This window comes from Corvus brachyrhynchos, unplaced genomic scaffold (genome assembly GCF_000691975.1).
Source record: "Corvus brachyrhynchos isolate BGI_N302 unplaced genomic scaffold, ASM69197v1 scaffold90, whole genome shotgun sequence".
NCBI classification, from domain to species: domain Eukaryota; kingdom Metazoa; phylum Chordata; class Aves; order Passeriformes; family Corvidae; genus Corvus; species Corvus brachyrhynchos.
In genome coordinates, this window is record NW_008236932.1 from 6681264 (window position 1) to 6695187 (window position 13924).

The following is a 13924-nucleotide window of genomic DNA, read 5'->3' on the forward strand; positions in this document are numbered from 1 at the left end:
TTATCATCTCAGGTGTTGATTGGCAGTGGAAACTCAGCCTTACTGACATAATGATCTCAAATTAGTGTTGTTATTAATGAAAATTAGAGACTGTGGCTACAGTTAACACCACAGAAACAGGATGTGCCGAAGTCTTTGCAAGACAAAAGAGCAGTCAGGGTAAAATGAAGGCAGAAAATGGAATAGCTCAAATACTTCATGTCAAGCTCTTGAGTATCTCACTGTACTGCTGCTGCTGCACAAGTAATTGGAGTGAAAAATACTGTCTCCAGCCCAGTGCACAAAACATGATCGTGCAGGCCAAGAAGCAAAAGAAGAGAACTACAGTCAGCACTCCTTGGTTTCAGGCAGGATGAGGGAAATATTACACACCTTTCTTGCAACACAAAGGTCATGATATAGAAAAGAAACAGAAAAGATTATGATGCACATTGTAACCTTGGAAATATTTTTCAATATGACCACTGCAGTTGTTTATTGTGCATTTACATTTGTCTCTGTCTGCCAGAATCAAATGAAACTTATTTGTGCCTCTGAACATATAATTTCCAAATATAATTTGATTCTGAAAGAGCTTAAAAAATCTGAGGAAAGAGATTCCAGTGCAACCCAGTCAAATGAGCACTGCTCTAGAAGAAAGCATATCCAGTACAATTGATTTCCAGGTAAAATAAATAGGAATATAAATGTCATATTTATCAAAAGACATACTGACACCAGAAAAATACTAATGCCTGGGAAAAGACTACATATTTCACTGTCATTTACCAAAAAGGTATATATCATTCATCTTAATTAATTAAGTTATAGTAAATTAATGATGATTCCAAAATTCGATAACCATCACATAAAAGGACATTTTTAAGAAGTATTCTGTATTAGAATTTAGAGAGCTTGTTGCAATGAAATATGAATGATGTCAAACATGCACTGAAGAATGGTGAATGAGGTTACAGGAAAGTCAGATGCAAAGTGATGTTTCTGAAAAGACAGAGTGTTAGAACAGGATATCTAAAGTACACATGTTAACAAGAAGTTTTGTTTCCAGCACTGACAGGAAAAATGCTCTCTAAAGATGAGATTTTCAGAGGAGTGCAGCAGGGAGGAGTTTCTGAAGAAGTCATTTTGACAGCATTCACTGTTAAAGTGAATTGATGGGCTCTGAATGATGGAAACTGGGCCTGGATGTTTAAAGTTACATCTGGTCTCTTCCCCACCAACTCACTCTTACAATGAAATAAACCTCACCTTCCCCACCAAAAAAACAAACAAGCAAACAAACAAAACACACAACAAACCCATACAGAAATCCCTGATGGATTTGCTTTGCAGAAAGACAGTTGTCAAAAATGCTTTGTGTCGCTGTTTGCTATTTCAAGTCTGCTTTAGTAAGTCACTGCTAAGTTCAGTGGGACATAACATGAAGTTATTCAGAGTTCAGGACTTAAAGTTCTTTGAATCTGCATTACTTGAATCTTCTTGGCACTGCAGGCTCTTGAGGAAGAATACATACTGTACAGACTCTCCAAAGGCAAATCTATAGCGCTGACCTTATACTAAAGGGTTCTTTTTGACCAGTAGTCACTTCTGCAGCAGTTTACCATTTTTATAAATCCAGTGCTTTATTTAAGGATTTTTAAGGATTTTTTTCTCATAGGAATTTATTTTTTCATTGACTAAATTATTTTATCTTTGTACTATTTTCTTCCTTATCAACAACTTGTATAAAGAAGCAAATAATTTGCATTTCTACTCAAAAACCACAAAGACATTAACAATATCTACCCAAGAACACCACAATATTTTTGCTTCAGAATTAGGCTGGAGGTACATGAGGGTGAGGCCATCTGGATATTCACGAAACAGTTCAGTTTAAGTGCCAGGCCCACCAGGAGATGTTGGACAGAAGAGCAAAAGAGCAGGAGTCACTTAATAGGTGTAAATACTTGTAAATGTACACCTGGCATGATTCCCTTTTTTTTTTTTCTCTTTTCTCAGGATGCTGAGTATTTAAAACTTCCAGGACACTTTCCAACCCTCTAGATTCTGCACTCTGATTTATAATTCCAGTAACTTAGAAACTCACATAATTCCCTCCAGTTTTCTCCTGTCTTTGAGGACTTTATTTCTTATGGTGGAACAGTAAGAGCATGGAATTTGCCTGTTAGGAAAATGTATAAAACCACAAATATTTCACTGGGAAATCCCAAATGTAAGTATTATGCATCAGTCATGGTAACATTTCTAACAAAAACTCTTATGTTACACAAGTGTTCTAACTATTAAATTGATAGCGATCAGGAAGACATTGTTTTGACAGATTCAGATTCAGAACAACATCATTGCCTGGTGCACACTGGAGAACCTAAAGATCTAGCAAAAGGCAACAGAGAGGGAACATCTGTCAAGACAGACTCTGACCTGCAAAACAGAAGCAAACTTTTCACAACAGCCAGTAAGGAAGAATAAATCTGGAGCTCCTCGTGTCATTTACAGAGAATAACTCTTCCAATCATAAGAACACTCTTTAAGAGGAGGAGTCCAACTCTTTGATCTCTGACTTCTCTTGCCTTTTCTGCTGCTGTCCTCTTTCTCATCTCTGCCATGAGATACCCCTTCACAATATGCAAATTGAAAAGTTGTAACAGAGTTTGATGGAACAATTTGTCTATTACAAAGTCACTGAAATTTACTGCTTTCTTCTTTATCCTTATTTTATTTTTTAGTTGTATAACAGAATTTAGTAATTTTTCTGCTGGATATTTTAAGAGGCATTTAGTGAAATCATACTCCTCTTTTGCTCCTCCTCTTAGGTCAAAGTGAGTATTGGGAATCCAATAGAAACCTCATTTTTCCTCAGAGGAAAAAGATACCAAGAGATTTTCTTTAAAAAAAAAAAAAGCACTATTTCCAGAGTTTTTAATTTTTTTTAAAAATACCATTATTTCTATGAACACGCTTTGACAATTCAAGCACAGTTTAACTCCTTGTTGGTACAGCAATATTTCATTGGAAATAACAATAAATCATCTGAGATGAAAATTTACACCTATTCAGATGTCACAGAAAAGGATTTAATTTATATTTCCCTATCTCATAGTCCTCAATTATTATGTGCAGCTTAACACCCACATCTGTCACTTAATACTTGGTCCCTAAGTGTTACAGCAAGGATACTGCAACACGTGTATCAGACAACGAGGCCCATGGAAAAGAAATACATATGGACGGATTCTTGGTAGATGTTTCAGAGATGTTTATTTCTCCAGCCGCATGTCCGGGCTCTGCCGAGGAACTGCCGCAATCCCGGGACCTGAGGGTCCTTGTCCGCGCAGGGGAACACAAACCAACCAATGGGAACGAGGCTGACCAGGGGCAGGGAAACCCCGTGCTTCCTGCCCAGGGCCCCTCTCCCAGGGCTCCATGGCAGGGGGAGGGACCCCGACACCTAAGAGCACATGGATGCACCTGGAAGTGTTTTCTGGCTGCAGAAGCGGTTGTGACTTTGGGTTCTGGCTCCTTCCCATCCTGATGAAGATGTTTCCACCTGTGAGAGGGAAGAGTACTTGCTTTCCCAAAAGAAAAGAGCCTGCAAAATCACTGCTGAGCTCCTAGCACTGCAGCTGAACTCATCCCAGAGCTGCAGGGTGGTGGGGCTCCTCCATCTGCAAAGCAAACATAGCCAAGGAGTGACTTTTCTGCATTTTCCTGAAAAAGTCATTCACATCTTGGAGGGTAGATGTCCCTTTTTCTCATCTGCAGGCCAAATGCCTGTTGTTTGATAGGAAGCTCAGGAGAACTATCACCATGCCCAGAATCTAAAGTGTAGTATGAGAAACAACTTTATAATCTGAACTCTAAAAACATACCCCTAATGCACCTTTTGCCCTTGTTTAGATTAGAGCCAACAACAAGTCCTACTTCTTTTGTAATGTGCTTGAAGAGTTTCAGCAGCTACAGAAGAGCTTCAAAAGGTTAAAGTAATATTTTCTTCTGACCAACATCCCCTGAAACTGCTGCTGCTAGCACTTCCCTGGTATCTCCTGGATATGCTTTCACCACCAAGGCAGTTTTTTTCAAGCTCCAGGAATTATGTACAAATTCTTTCTCTTTCTTGTATTGTTCTGAAACACAAGGCAGTGAGTACGGAAAAATGACACAGTCCTTGAAAAAACGTCAACCATAAATGTTTTATGGAAAAGAGGGCTTACATGCATTGCCCAGATAAAAAAAAAAAAAAAGAAAAAAAAGAGATTGTTTTGGTTTTGGCTAGGTTTTGATGGAGATTGGGAGTTTATTTTGGCTTTCTGGAACTGCCTTTGCTATTTTAAAAACAGCATTTTTGAGTTATGCCAGTCAGTAAGTCTCAGAGGAACTTAAAATGGGGAAAAATAAAAAAAACCTCATAGCATATTAATAAAGCTGAAGAAATGCATGATCATAGGTAGTCCTAGTTGTTATCACTGTGAGAGACTGAGTGAGATTCCCATCCTGACAAAGCTTGCCACTGAACAAACTAAGATATTAAACAAACATTGCCAGACAGCAGGGGAAAGAAGCAGTGCTGTATGAAATTAAAATACTGAAAAGAGAGGGCAGGAGCATTTTATACTTTCTTTCCAGAAGCCAAAAATGGAACAGAAAACTTGGGAAATTGCGGAGAATTAGGATAATTAATGCTCCTACATGTACAGTCTTGACCGCCTTTAACCCTGCCCGCTAGGAAAGGGAAGTCTCTAAACCCTCTTCCACAAACCTGTGAGAGTTCAAATCTCTCATAATGCAGAATTTTCATCCATTACTTTTATTTTCACCATGTAGAAAGTGATGGTACCAAGTAAAATCTTATCCTTACTGAGAAAATAAAATCTTGCGTTATTTTTGACTTGTCCTGGTTTTCGTTAGGATAGAGTTAATTTTCTTTCTAGTAGCAGGTACAGTCCTGTGTTTTGGATTCAGTATGGGAATAATATTGATAACACACTGATACTTTAGTTGTTGACAAGCAGTGTTTACTCTAAATGAAGGACTATTCAGTGTTCCATGCCCTGCCAAGGGACAGGCACAAGAAACTGGGGTGCAGCTGACCTGAACTGGCCAAAGAGAGATTCCACATCATACCCTGTGTATAAACTGGGGGGGATTGGCCAGGAACTGTGGATTGCTGCTTGGAGACCAGCAGGGCATTGGCCAGTTAATGGAGAGCAATTGTATTGTGCATCACATCTTTCTTTGGTTTATTCTTCTCTCTCATTTTCTTACGATGATGATTATGCTTTATTTTATTTTGGTTCGTAAGCAGTTCTTATCTCAACACATGCTTTTTACCTTCTATTTTGATTCTCCTCTCCATCCCACCAGGAGCAAAGGGAATGAGTGAGCAGCTTCGTGGGATATCCAACCTAAACCCAAACATGAGCCAGGTGCTCGCTCATCACATGATGGATTTATACAGCTGTGTGTTGAACACTTTGTCTAGGAGATCCTGTGAGTATCAAAAGCTTTACTGAAATCCAGAAAGATTACATCAGCTGGCTTTCCTTGATCATCTGAGTGGGTTATCCCATCATCAAAGGAAATCAGGTTTGGCAAACAGGGCTTTCCCCTCATGAAGCCATGCTGGCTGTGACCAATGACTGCACAGTCATTCAAGTGTTTTCCAATACCTTCTAGGATAATCTTCTCCATAACTTTACCAAGCACTTAAGTGAGACTGACAGGTCTGCAGTTCTTGGCCTTTTTGAAAATCTGGGCAACCTTAGTCATCTTTCAGTCAGCTGGGATCTCTCTAGATTCCCAATAATGCTCAAACCTCAAGAGAGTCCTTGAGATTACATCAGCCAGTTCATTGAGTGCCCTTGTATAAATACAATCAAGTCCCACAGATTTACAGGTATCTAGACAGCAGCAGATCCCTCACAGCATCAGGGTCAACTGGGATTTCATCACTCTCACAGCCATGGTCCTCCAGCTCAGGGTGCTGGGACCTCCTTAGTCCATAATTGGTGCTGAGGGCAGACAAAGAAAGCATTTAAACACCTCTGTCTTGTCTGTGTCCCTGTTTGTAGGGTAACCATCCTTATCCTATAATGACCTGATGAAATTTATGAACTGCCTTTTGTCATTAACATATTTAAAGAATCTCTTTTTTTTCCCCCACAGTTCTGGTCAGCTTCACTTCCAACAGAGCTTTGGCTCCACGAATTTTGAGTGGCAAGCAGCATTTCTGTATTCCTCCCATATCACCTGACCTTACTTTCACTGAGGATACAGCTTCATTTTTTGCCTTACTGCCAAAAAAAGATTCCTGATCAGCCAAGCTGGATTTCTGTTTCATCTGCTCAACTTCCAACATTTTGGAATTGCCTGCTCCTATGCGGTTAGGAGGTGGTGCTTGAGAAGTGACCAGCACTGATGGACCCCAACACTTCCAAAAGCATTTTCGCAGTGGAACTTACCCGTTAGTTTCCCAAGGAGCCTGAAATCTGCTCTCCTCAGGTCCAGTGTTGGAGTCTTCCTGGCACTTTTTCTCCTGTCAACAGAGATTTTAAACTCAGTTGCTTCATGTTTGCTGTGGCCAAGACAGCCACCGATGACTTCATTCATTACACCCTCTCTATTAACAAGAAATAAACAACGAGGGCTATAAATCAAGTCCGCTTTCTTGGTAACTGCATAATGAAGTAGTCATCTATGTGTTTTAGGAATCTTCTGGATCTGTTTCTTCCAGCTGTATAGTGATCCCGGTTAACATCCAGCAAATAGAAGTTTTCCATAAGAACAAGAACTGATGATTTAGAGGTGTGTCTTAGTTCCTCAAGGAATGTTTCATCAGCGTCATCATCCCGGCTGGGTGGTCTAGATTCCCACAATGACATCCACATTTTTTGTTTGGCACTTAATCCTTACCCAGAGGGTCTCAACCATGTCATCACCAACTACGAGCTCCATACATTCAAGGCTTCCATTATGTACCGTGCCACCCCCTACCTCATTTGCCCTGCCTATTCTTCTTGAAGAGCCTGTAACCATCCAACAGGGTACTCCAGTCACAGGACTCATCCCACCGGATTTCACTTATGCCAATGATGTCAAATTTCTGGAACTGATCCAAAGCTTCAAACTCTTCTTCTTTGTTCCTTATGGCATAGAACCACACATTTCACATGTGGTTCGTTGTAGCTGACACCTCATGGAGCAGATTGAGAAATCCCACTAATGCTTGCTTTCTCAAGCTTTGGCACACCATCCCATTCCAGTCACTGGCCAGCCTGGTTCTGTCCCTCTCCCCATTTTGTTCCTTTCCCCCTTTGGATGCAGCCAAGGTTAAAACTGGCTTTCTGGGCTGTAAGTACACATTGCTGGATCACATCCAGCCTCTCATCCACCAGCATCCCCAAGTCCTTCTCACAGTGCTGCTCTCAATCTCTTCATCCCCACTCAGTGTTGATAGCAAGGGTTGCCCCGACCCAGGTGTGGCACCCTCTGGGTGCCACCCCATCCTTCAAGAGTGCCAATAGCACCACTCAGCTTGGGGTCATCTCAAAATTTGCAGAGGGTGCAGTAGATCCCTTCATCTACCTTTTTAATGAAGATATTAAATAAAACTGGACCTAATATGGACCCTGAGGTATACTACTTGTCACTGATGTCCATCAAATATGAGCCATTGACCACTGAGCTGTAGGGTATTTTTGTTGAATTTGAGCCCATGGTGTGTCTCACATCAACTAATATCTATCTACAAGAAAATAAAATTCCGAGAAGGGTCAAATATATGTGTCAGCAGAATCAAGAATTCTTGTGCGTAGACAAGAATTGCCCATGCAGCTCTATCTGAAGGTGTTGTCTGATCTTCCTGTCAGTACACAATGATGAAAAACAATCTTTTGAATTTGTGCTAGGTAGAGCTGTGTCCATTTGTGAAACTAGAATCCTCCACAGAGTCTTCACTTGAACAGTAGGCCAGAGACATTCAAATAATGTTGCTTCTATCACAATAAGGGAAATTCAAGCATTTTGCTGTAAACACAATTGCACCATCTCCGTTTCTGAAATCTGAGATGAAAATAGGAAAGAGCTTCATGTTCGCAGCTGTACCTTATTTTCATTTATCCAAAACTTACTTTAAAGAACTACACTTGCCACTAGAAAAACCCACCCATTTTTTTCCTTAAAAAGAATTTAGTTGTTTCAGAAACCACAAAACATCTTAGCACAAAGCACAATTGGGTTTTTAATTTTTAGTACCAAAGGGAACATTGTAAACCTGATTATCTACATTTTAACATTGCTAACAGAAACAAAATATTGTAATTAATATTACATTATTATATATAACATATATTATATATTAAAATATAGATCATATAATTAATATAACATGAATACGAATCAGCTGAATAAAATTACTATCATAGTTAATCACTTTTTTGCTGGTTTATTACTCACGGATAATACATAGACGTATATGGAGACCGCTTTCTGTCTGTCCCTGCTGAAGCAAGATCCTCATGTGGGCTATTCACTATGTTTAACCCTCAGCTTTTCAGTCTTGGGTATGCAAACAACCTCTAAATTCCTTATAAGTTTGCTCTGAGGATCTCTGCCAACAGCCACAAAATGCTCATATACCATTTCAGAAACAGAATTTATTTGCAGTCATAACAAGATGTCACAAAAAGCAAAACAAATAGAATTAAGAATTATAAGTAAGCAGCAATATATGTACTAAAGAGGAATCAGGCACTTCCTTCTCTACCATTCACAATTTTTTTTTTTAATTTTTAGAAAAGAAAGAAATAAGAGAGTGAAAGAAAAACAGCAACTTGAATAAGCTACTGCATGGATTCTTCAGATGGCTACCAGCTAGACTGCGTGATTATTAAAATATCTAAAAGCAATTCATGATCTCAACAAAGGTAGGGAATGAAAACTTGGCTTCTTTTGGGGGCTTTCAAATCTGTTCTCTTCTCCTTATTATTCCTGTTATTGAGTTCTGTCAACTGTTGGACTCAGCTGGCCTCATTTTCATGGTTAGCAATCCTTAGAGGTGTATTCTACATGGAAAATTAATGCATACTGGAAGAATGCTACCAAAACATACATTCTGTAGTGGTCAAACTTGACAATTTTTAGTTAGGCAACTAAAACCTTTACCCTTGAAAAAAGTGTATTTCTCCTCTGTCTAGAAATCTCCGGCATCCTGAGCTGAGCTGTTAAACAATTTGAAATGGAAGATGTTTTGAAAAGCAGAGGAATCACCCATGAGGCAATTTAATATGGAACAGTATTTAAGTCCCACTAGGAACACACCTGTGGTAGATTTCTAGAAACTTTAGAAAAATTTAGGCAAGGTATACGAAATATTAATTTTTAGCAGTAAAGGCCATACTTTAAAACTCTACTCCTTATTATGAGGTAAGGCAATAAAAACAAAGAAGAAAGAGGTGCTGGCTGGTCTTAGAGTCCCAAAGTAACCATGTGTATTTGGAACAGAAACCAGCAGAACAGATTATCTCTCAATTTTGATGACATTTGTCATTTAATTTGTCTTTAACAATCTTTTTCACAGTGAAGGTATCTCTTGGGTTAGAAGAGGAAAATGACCTGTCCAGATTTTCTCTGCTGAATATGCAAGGCAGCTTCTGCCTCTTCAGCCCACATTACCCAAGCCTCTTGGGTCTCACTCAGCCATGGCACTGTCCCTTCTTGTACCAACAGGTCTATTTCTATTACTACAAGGCTTTTTGTTCATTACCCTTGTTAAATGGGGTCTACATGCACCAGTCTTGCAAACCCGAATACATCTTAAAAATACCTTTGGTTCACTGTTGTGTTTCTTCAGAAGATGACAGAAGTAACACAGATCAAAGTTTGCATTACCGCCTTAGGAGTTCATGAGAGGAAACAGAAGACAAAATCCTACTCCAGTTTTCTGCTTCAACATCCCTGTCTGCTTTACTCCAGGACATTCTTAATGATGGGCTCGCCTGCTATATTGCACGTCTCTCTGAGGGTTTATCTTTTTTAATCATGATGACTACTTCTATTTTGATTTTGTATTTTAACACGTAATGCTTTTGTAATGGTATAGCCATTTATCTCACACACCTTCTGGTTTCCCATGCAGTAGTACTAGTTCAGGACTACCATATTTTTGTATATTTTCCACCCTGCTACTGCTTAGGCTCTTAGAACAAACTTTTTCTTCCAATTCAGCTGATACTTTGGGCAGTGGTACCTTCACCCCAGTTAACAACCATTATGACTGTACTGTTGATCACAGCTCTTCAACTCAGAGGTGTGTTGACACCATGCTTATCCACAGTGCAGTACATGCATTCACTTCTAGACTTTGTAACAGCACATTAGATATAGCCCACAAATTATTCCACAATTACATCAATCACCAGCTTACAGATTTTGTTAAATTGTTCATTAATGATACTAGATAATTCATCATCACCAACTGCTTTGGACCTTAAAGCCTGGGTCAGACTATGAGCACATCTTCCATCTTCCTTACTAATGTTCAGCTCTGCCCATGAAGCTGTAGCCTCTCCAGTTTTGCTAACAGAGTCCCAAGCAAAGAAAATATGAGACTTGATCAATATTCCACAGAAAAATAACACTTAACCCACTATTCTTAACTACTAGAATAATGAAATTAATGGATAGGCTTTTGTTAAGGAGGAGTTTCATCATCTATTTAGAAAGTAACATTGATGGTTTTTACACTCCTAAACAGGTTCTGGTATTTTGTTAATGTGTGTGAGTTAAGTACAAAAACTTTTCTAACCTTTCATTAAAGTCAGCAAAGCTGACAAATTGTATTGTTTGCAGTGCTATCCTATCTTTAATGTAATATCTCAAAATAATTCACATTTTCAATGAAGCAAGTAAGAGACACTGTCAGTTTCCATGAAAAAAAAAACCAAAAACCACAACCCTTCTTGGCATTTTCAGTATGTGCCATTTCCAGAATGTCATTCAAAGACTGGATTTTTTATTTAATCCCATGGTTTTCTCAGGAAAAAAAAAAAAATTCACCGAAACTTGTAAGGCTGTATTATTTACCTAAGTGACAAAACCCTAATACACAGGAGTTTTCATCTCTGTATATCATTATTAAAGATATTTGCTTTATCTATTGCATACTTAAGCAATTTTTAATGCAAATTTGTTTTTTCCACTAGTAGAATATTCAAACTGGGCACCTATTACAATGCTCTTATTACAGAGAGAACTGCTACCTGAGAAATGAAGGAGAGCAGAAAAAAAGAAAAACATACACTCCAGACACAAGGAGACCATTTTCAAACACTGGGAAGAGGACTCTACTCATGAAAGCATCTCTCTTCTCACAAATCCTGAGGATGAGATTGCTCAAGGTTTCAACAATTACTTTTCCTTCGTTACCAAAAAAAAAAAAAAAAAGAGAGAGAGAGAGAGAGAAGCATTTTAGAGCAGTTTGCTTAAGGGTCCTACAGGCTCTGGTTGACCTGCCTGGTCTCAGCAGTTGCTTGAGGAGGCTGAGAGCTTGACACTGGAGGGGAAAGCAGAACTTTGCATATGTATGTATGTGTTTGTTTAACACAAAAATGCCATATTGACTTGGAACAGAAATACATTATCAAAGTCCTGAATCGATAGAAGTAAAGCTGACTTTTTGTGTACAGTAAGTACACAGTAAGTAGCAAGTAGCAAAGACAAGAGTTTTCAGAAAAAAGTTTGGCTTGCTCAGGAAGTTGGTTTATTGGATCCCAGGGAGGTAGTTCTGAAGGGCCCCTGAGCTCAGGGAGGCTGGCAGGGCTTTAAAGTCAAAGTCCTCCAAGGATAAGAATGAGCTATCCCATACTCAGTCAGACAAGCGGGTTTATCAGGAAACCCCACTCTCCATCCTTGAACAGTTTCAAGCCCATATGGGATAAAGTCCTGGGTAACCTGGCCTGACATGTCAGCAGAATCTGCTGCTGCAAACGGGTGCTGAATTGGAGATATCCTTAAGTCCCTGACAGCCTGAACTGTCCTAGGATGGGACAAAGAGAGCAAAAAATTTAGCAAAGAGAAATTCAGGTTTATAGCATAGTCATGTTACTGAAAAAGATGACTGATGTACTAGGTAACTATATCAGTGTATCAATATATTATTGTTTAATCTGAGATTTATGAGACTCTTTTTCAGAGGACAAATGTCTGCACTTCAAATCCAAGTAATACATCCCTCAGGATAAATGGATATCAAAAACTCCTAGCAGAAGAGCAATACTTATGCTCCATTAGCCACTATGTAACAATGGAAGGCAGACCTCCAACCCACCCTGCTGAGAAGCTGCCATCTAGTACCAAAGTCAAGCTTTTATTTCCCAAGAGAAATAATGTAAAGATGTATTGGTATAAGTGTCAGATAAGCTAAAACAGCTTTACTAGTTTAGTAGATACTTCATTCTATTTGTATGCATGTATACATACAAATTTACAGCCTGTGTCGTCAAAAGGGGAAAGGATGCATTAATATTAACCACGATGTCTCTTTATTTTTCTTCTTAACCCTTCATTTCAATGAAAGGCTACTGTTCTTGTCCAAGAGCCAGACATTCATAGTACATACTATGGGCCCATTTACAAATTATATTCTCTTCAGCAAGTAAAATATGGTCACTAGTGATCCTGATTGTCCACTTGTTTCCCCCAGAAAGATTTGCTACAAATTTCACTGATATATGTGGCATAATAACAGACACAGAAAGGAGTCATGCTCCCATGTAGTAATTTACACATGAATATGTACATTTATAATGTTAAGTTAAACCAGGAAAAGTGCACAGTGAGAGGAGATGTCCAACCTGGACAGCAGAGCAAGAGCCTGAGAAGAGGGAAAGCACACTAATTTCAGTAATAGAGCGTGGAGATAGCTGCAACTCCAACTCTTGCTTTACACTGTTGTTAAGCAAGTACTTGTTTCACAGTACTTTACAGTCACATAGTACAAATCCACATTGTTTAGTAAATGCAGGACAAAAAACATTCTATTTTCTTACAAGATAGCCAAATGACTTTAACATTACAAGTATTCTGTACAGGATATATAGTACTCCCCTGACGTCTCACAGAACGGGAGCTACTGCTTCTTGCTTTGCTCCCTTGTTGCATCAATCCATCATAAAAGAAATAAAAAGGGATTAGTTCCCCACCTTTCAGCTCACACAATTTTGTATAGAAGTTCTATGTTAAAAAATAACAAGCTACTGGTGTTCAGGTCAGGTCCTCCAACGGTGTAAATGAGCTGAGTTCATTTTACTTTAATAGAAATTCAACAGTATCAGTCAGATACAGAAAAGAATAGATACAAAAATAACCCCAAAATCGTATGGTTTCTTTAAAGATGTATTCCCTTGGTAAAGAATGGCTGGAAAATTAATAAATGTTAAGAGCATTTCTCTCTGAATCTTTCAGGGATTTAAACCCTGTTGACTCTTTACGGCAGTCAGCAAAACAAACACAGCTGAAGAGCTAGGCGGAGAGACAATCTATTACATTGTTTTTCTGATTCTGAAAAATGTTAAAGCAAGTAAAAAAATAAAACCAGCTTAAATATCAGTGCTTAGTAACAGGGTAAGCACAGCAAGCTCCCTGTCAGTAATCCATCTCGTCCTCAAAGTAATGTTTGATTTCTGACATCCAACTTAACTGCAAGTAAGGAATAACTATTAGACCAAAAAATTGAAAGCTCTAAGCTCAGTCCTGCCTTACATGACTTGTGTAGATCAGTTTGTCTTTGGTGTGATGCCTTACAAAAAGATTCTTTCAAAAAAGTGAACTTTGTTCCTCTTGCTTTGACTAGGAAGAGAGCGTGGCAGTAAGACAGGGAAATGGTGAGATATTTAGTAGGGAAAATATGATTAAAAGCTAATTCTCAAAA

General features: G+C 38.8%; 1 long non-coding RNA gene across 1 annotated transcript; it reads left to right on the forward strand.

The window, feature by feature from the left end:
- Positions 1-8747: 8747 nt before the first annotated feature.
- On the forward strand, positions 8748-13342 carry LOC108445215. Its single transcript, XR_001859985.1, has 2 exons — positions 8748-8921; positions 11243-13342. It is a non-coding gene; the product is annotated as an uncharacterized LOC108445215 (long non-coding RNA).
- Positions 13343-13924: the final 582 nt, after the last annotated feature.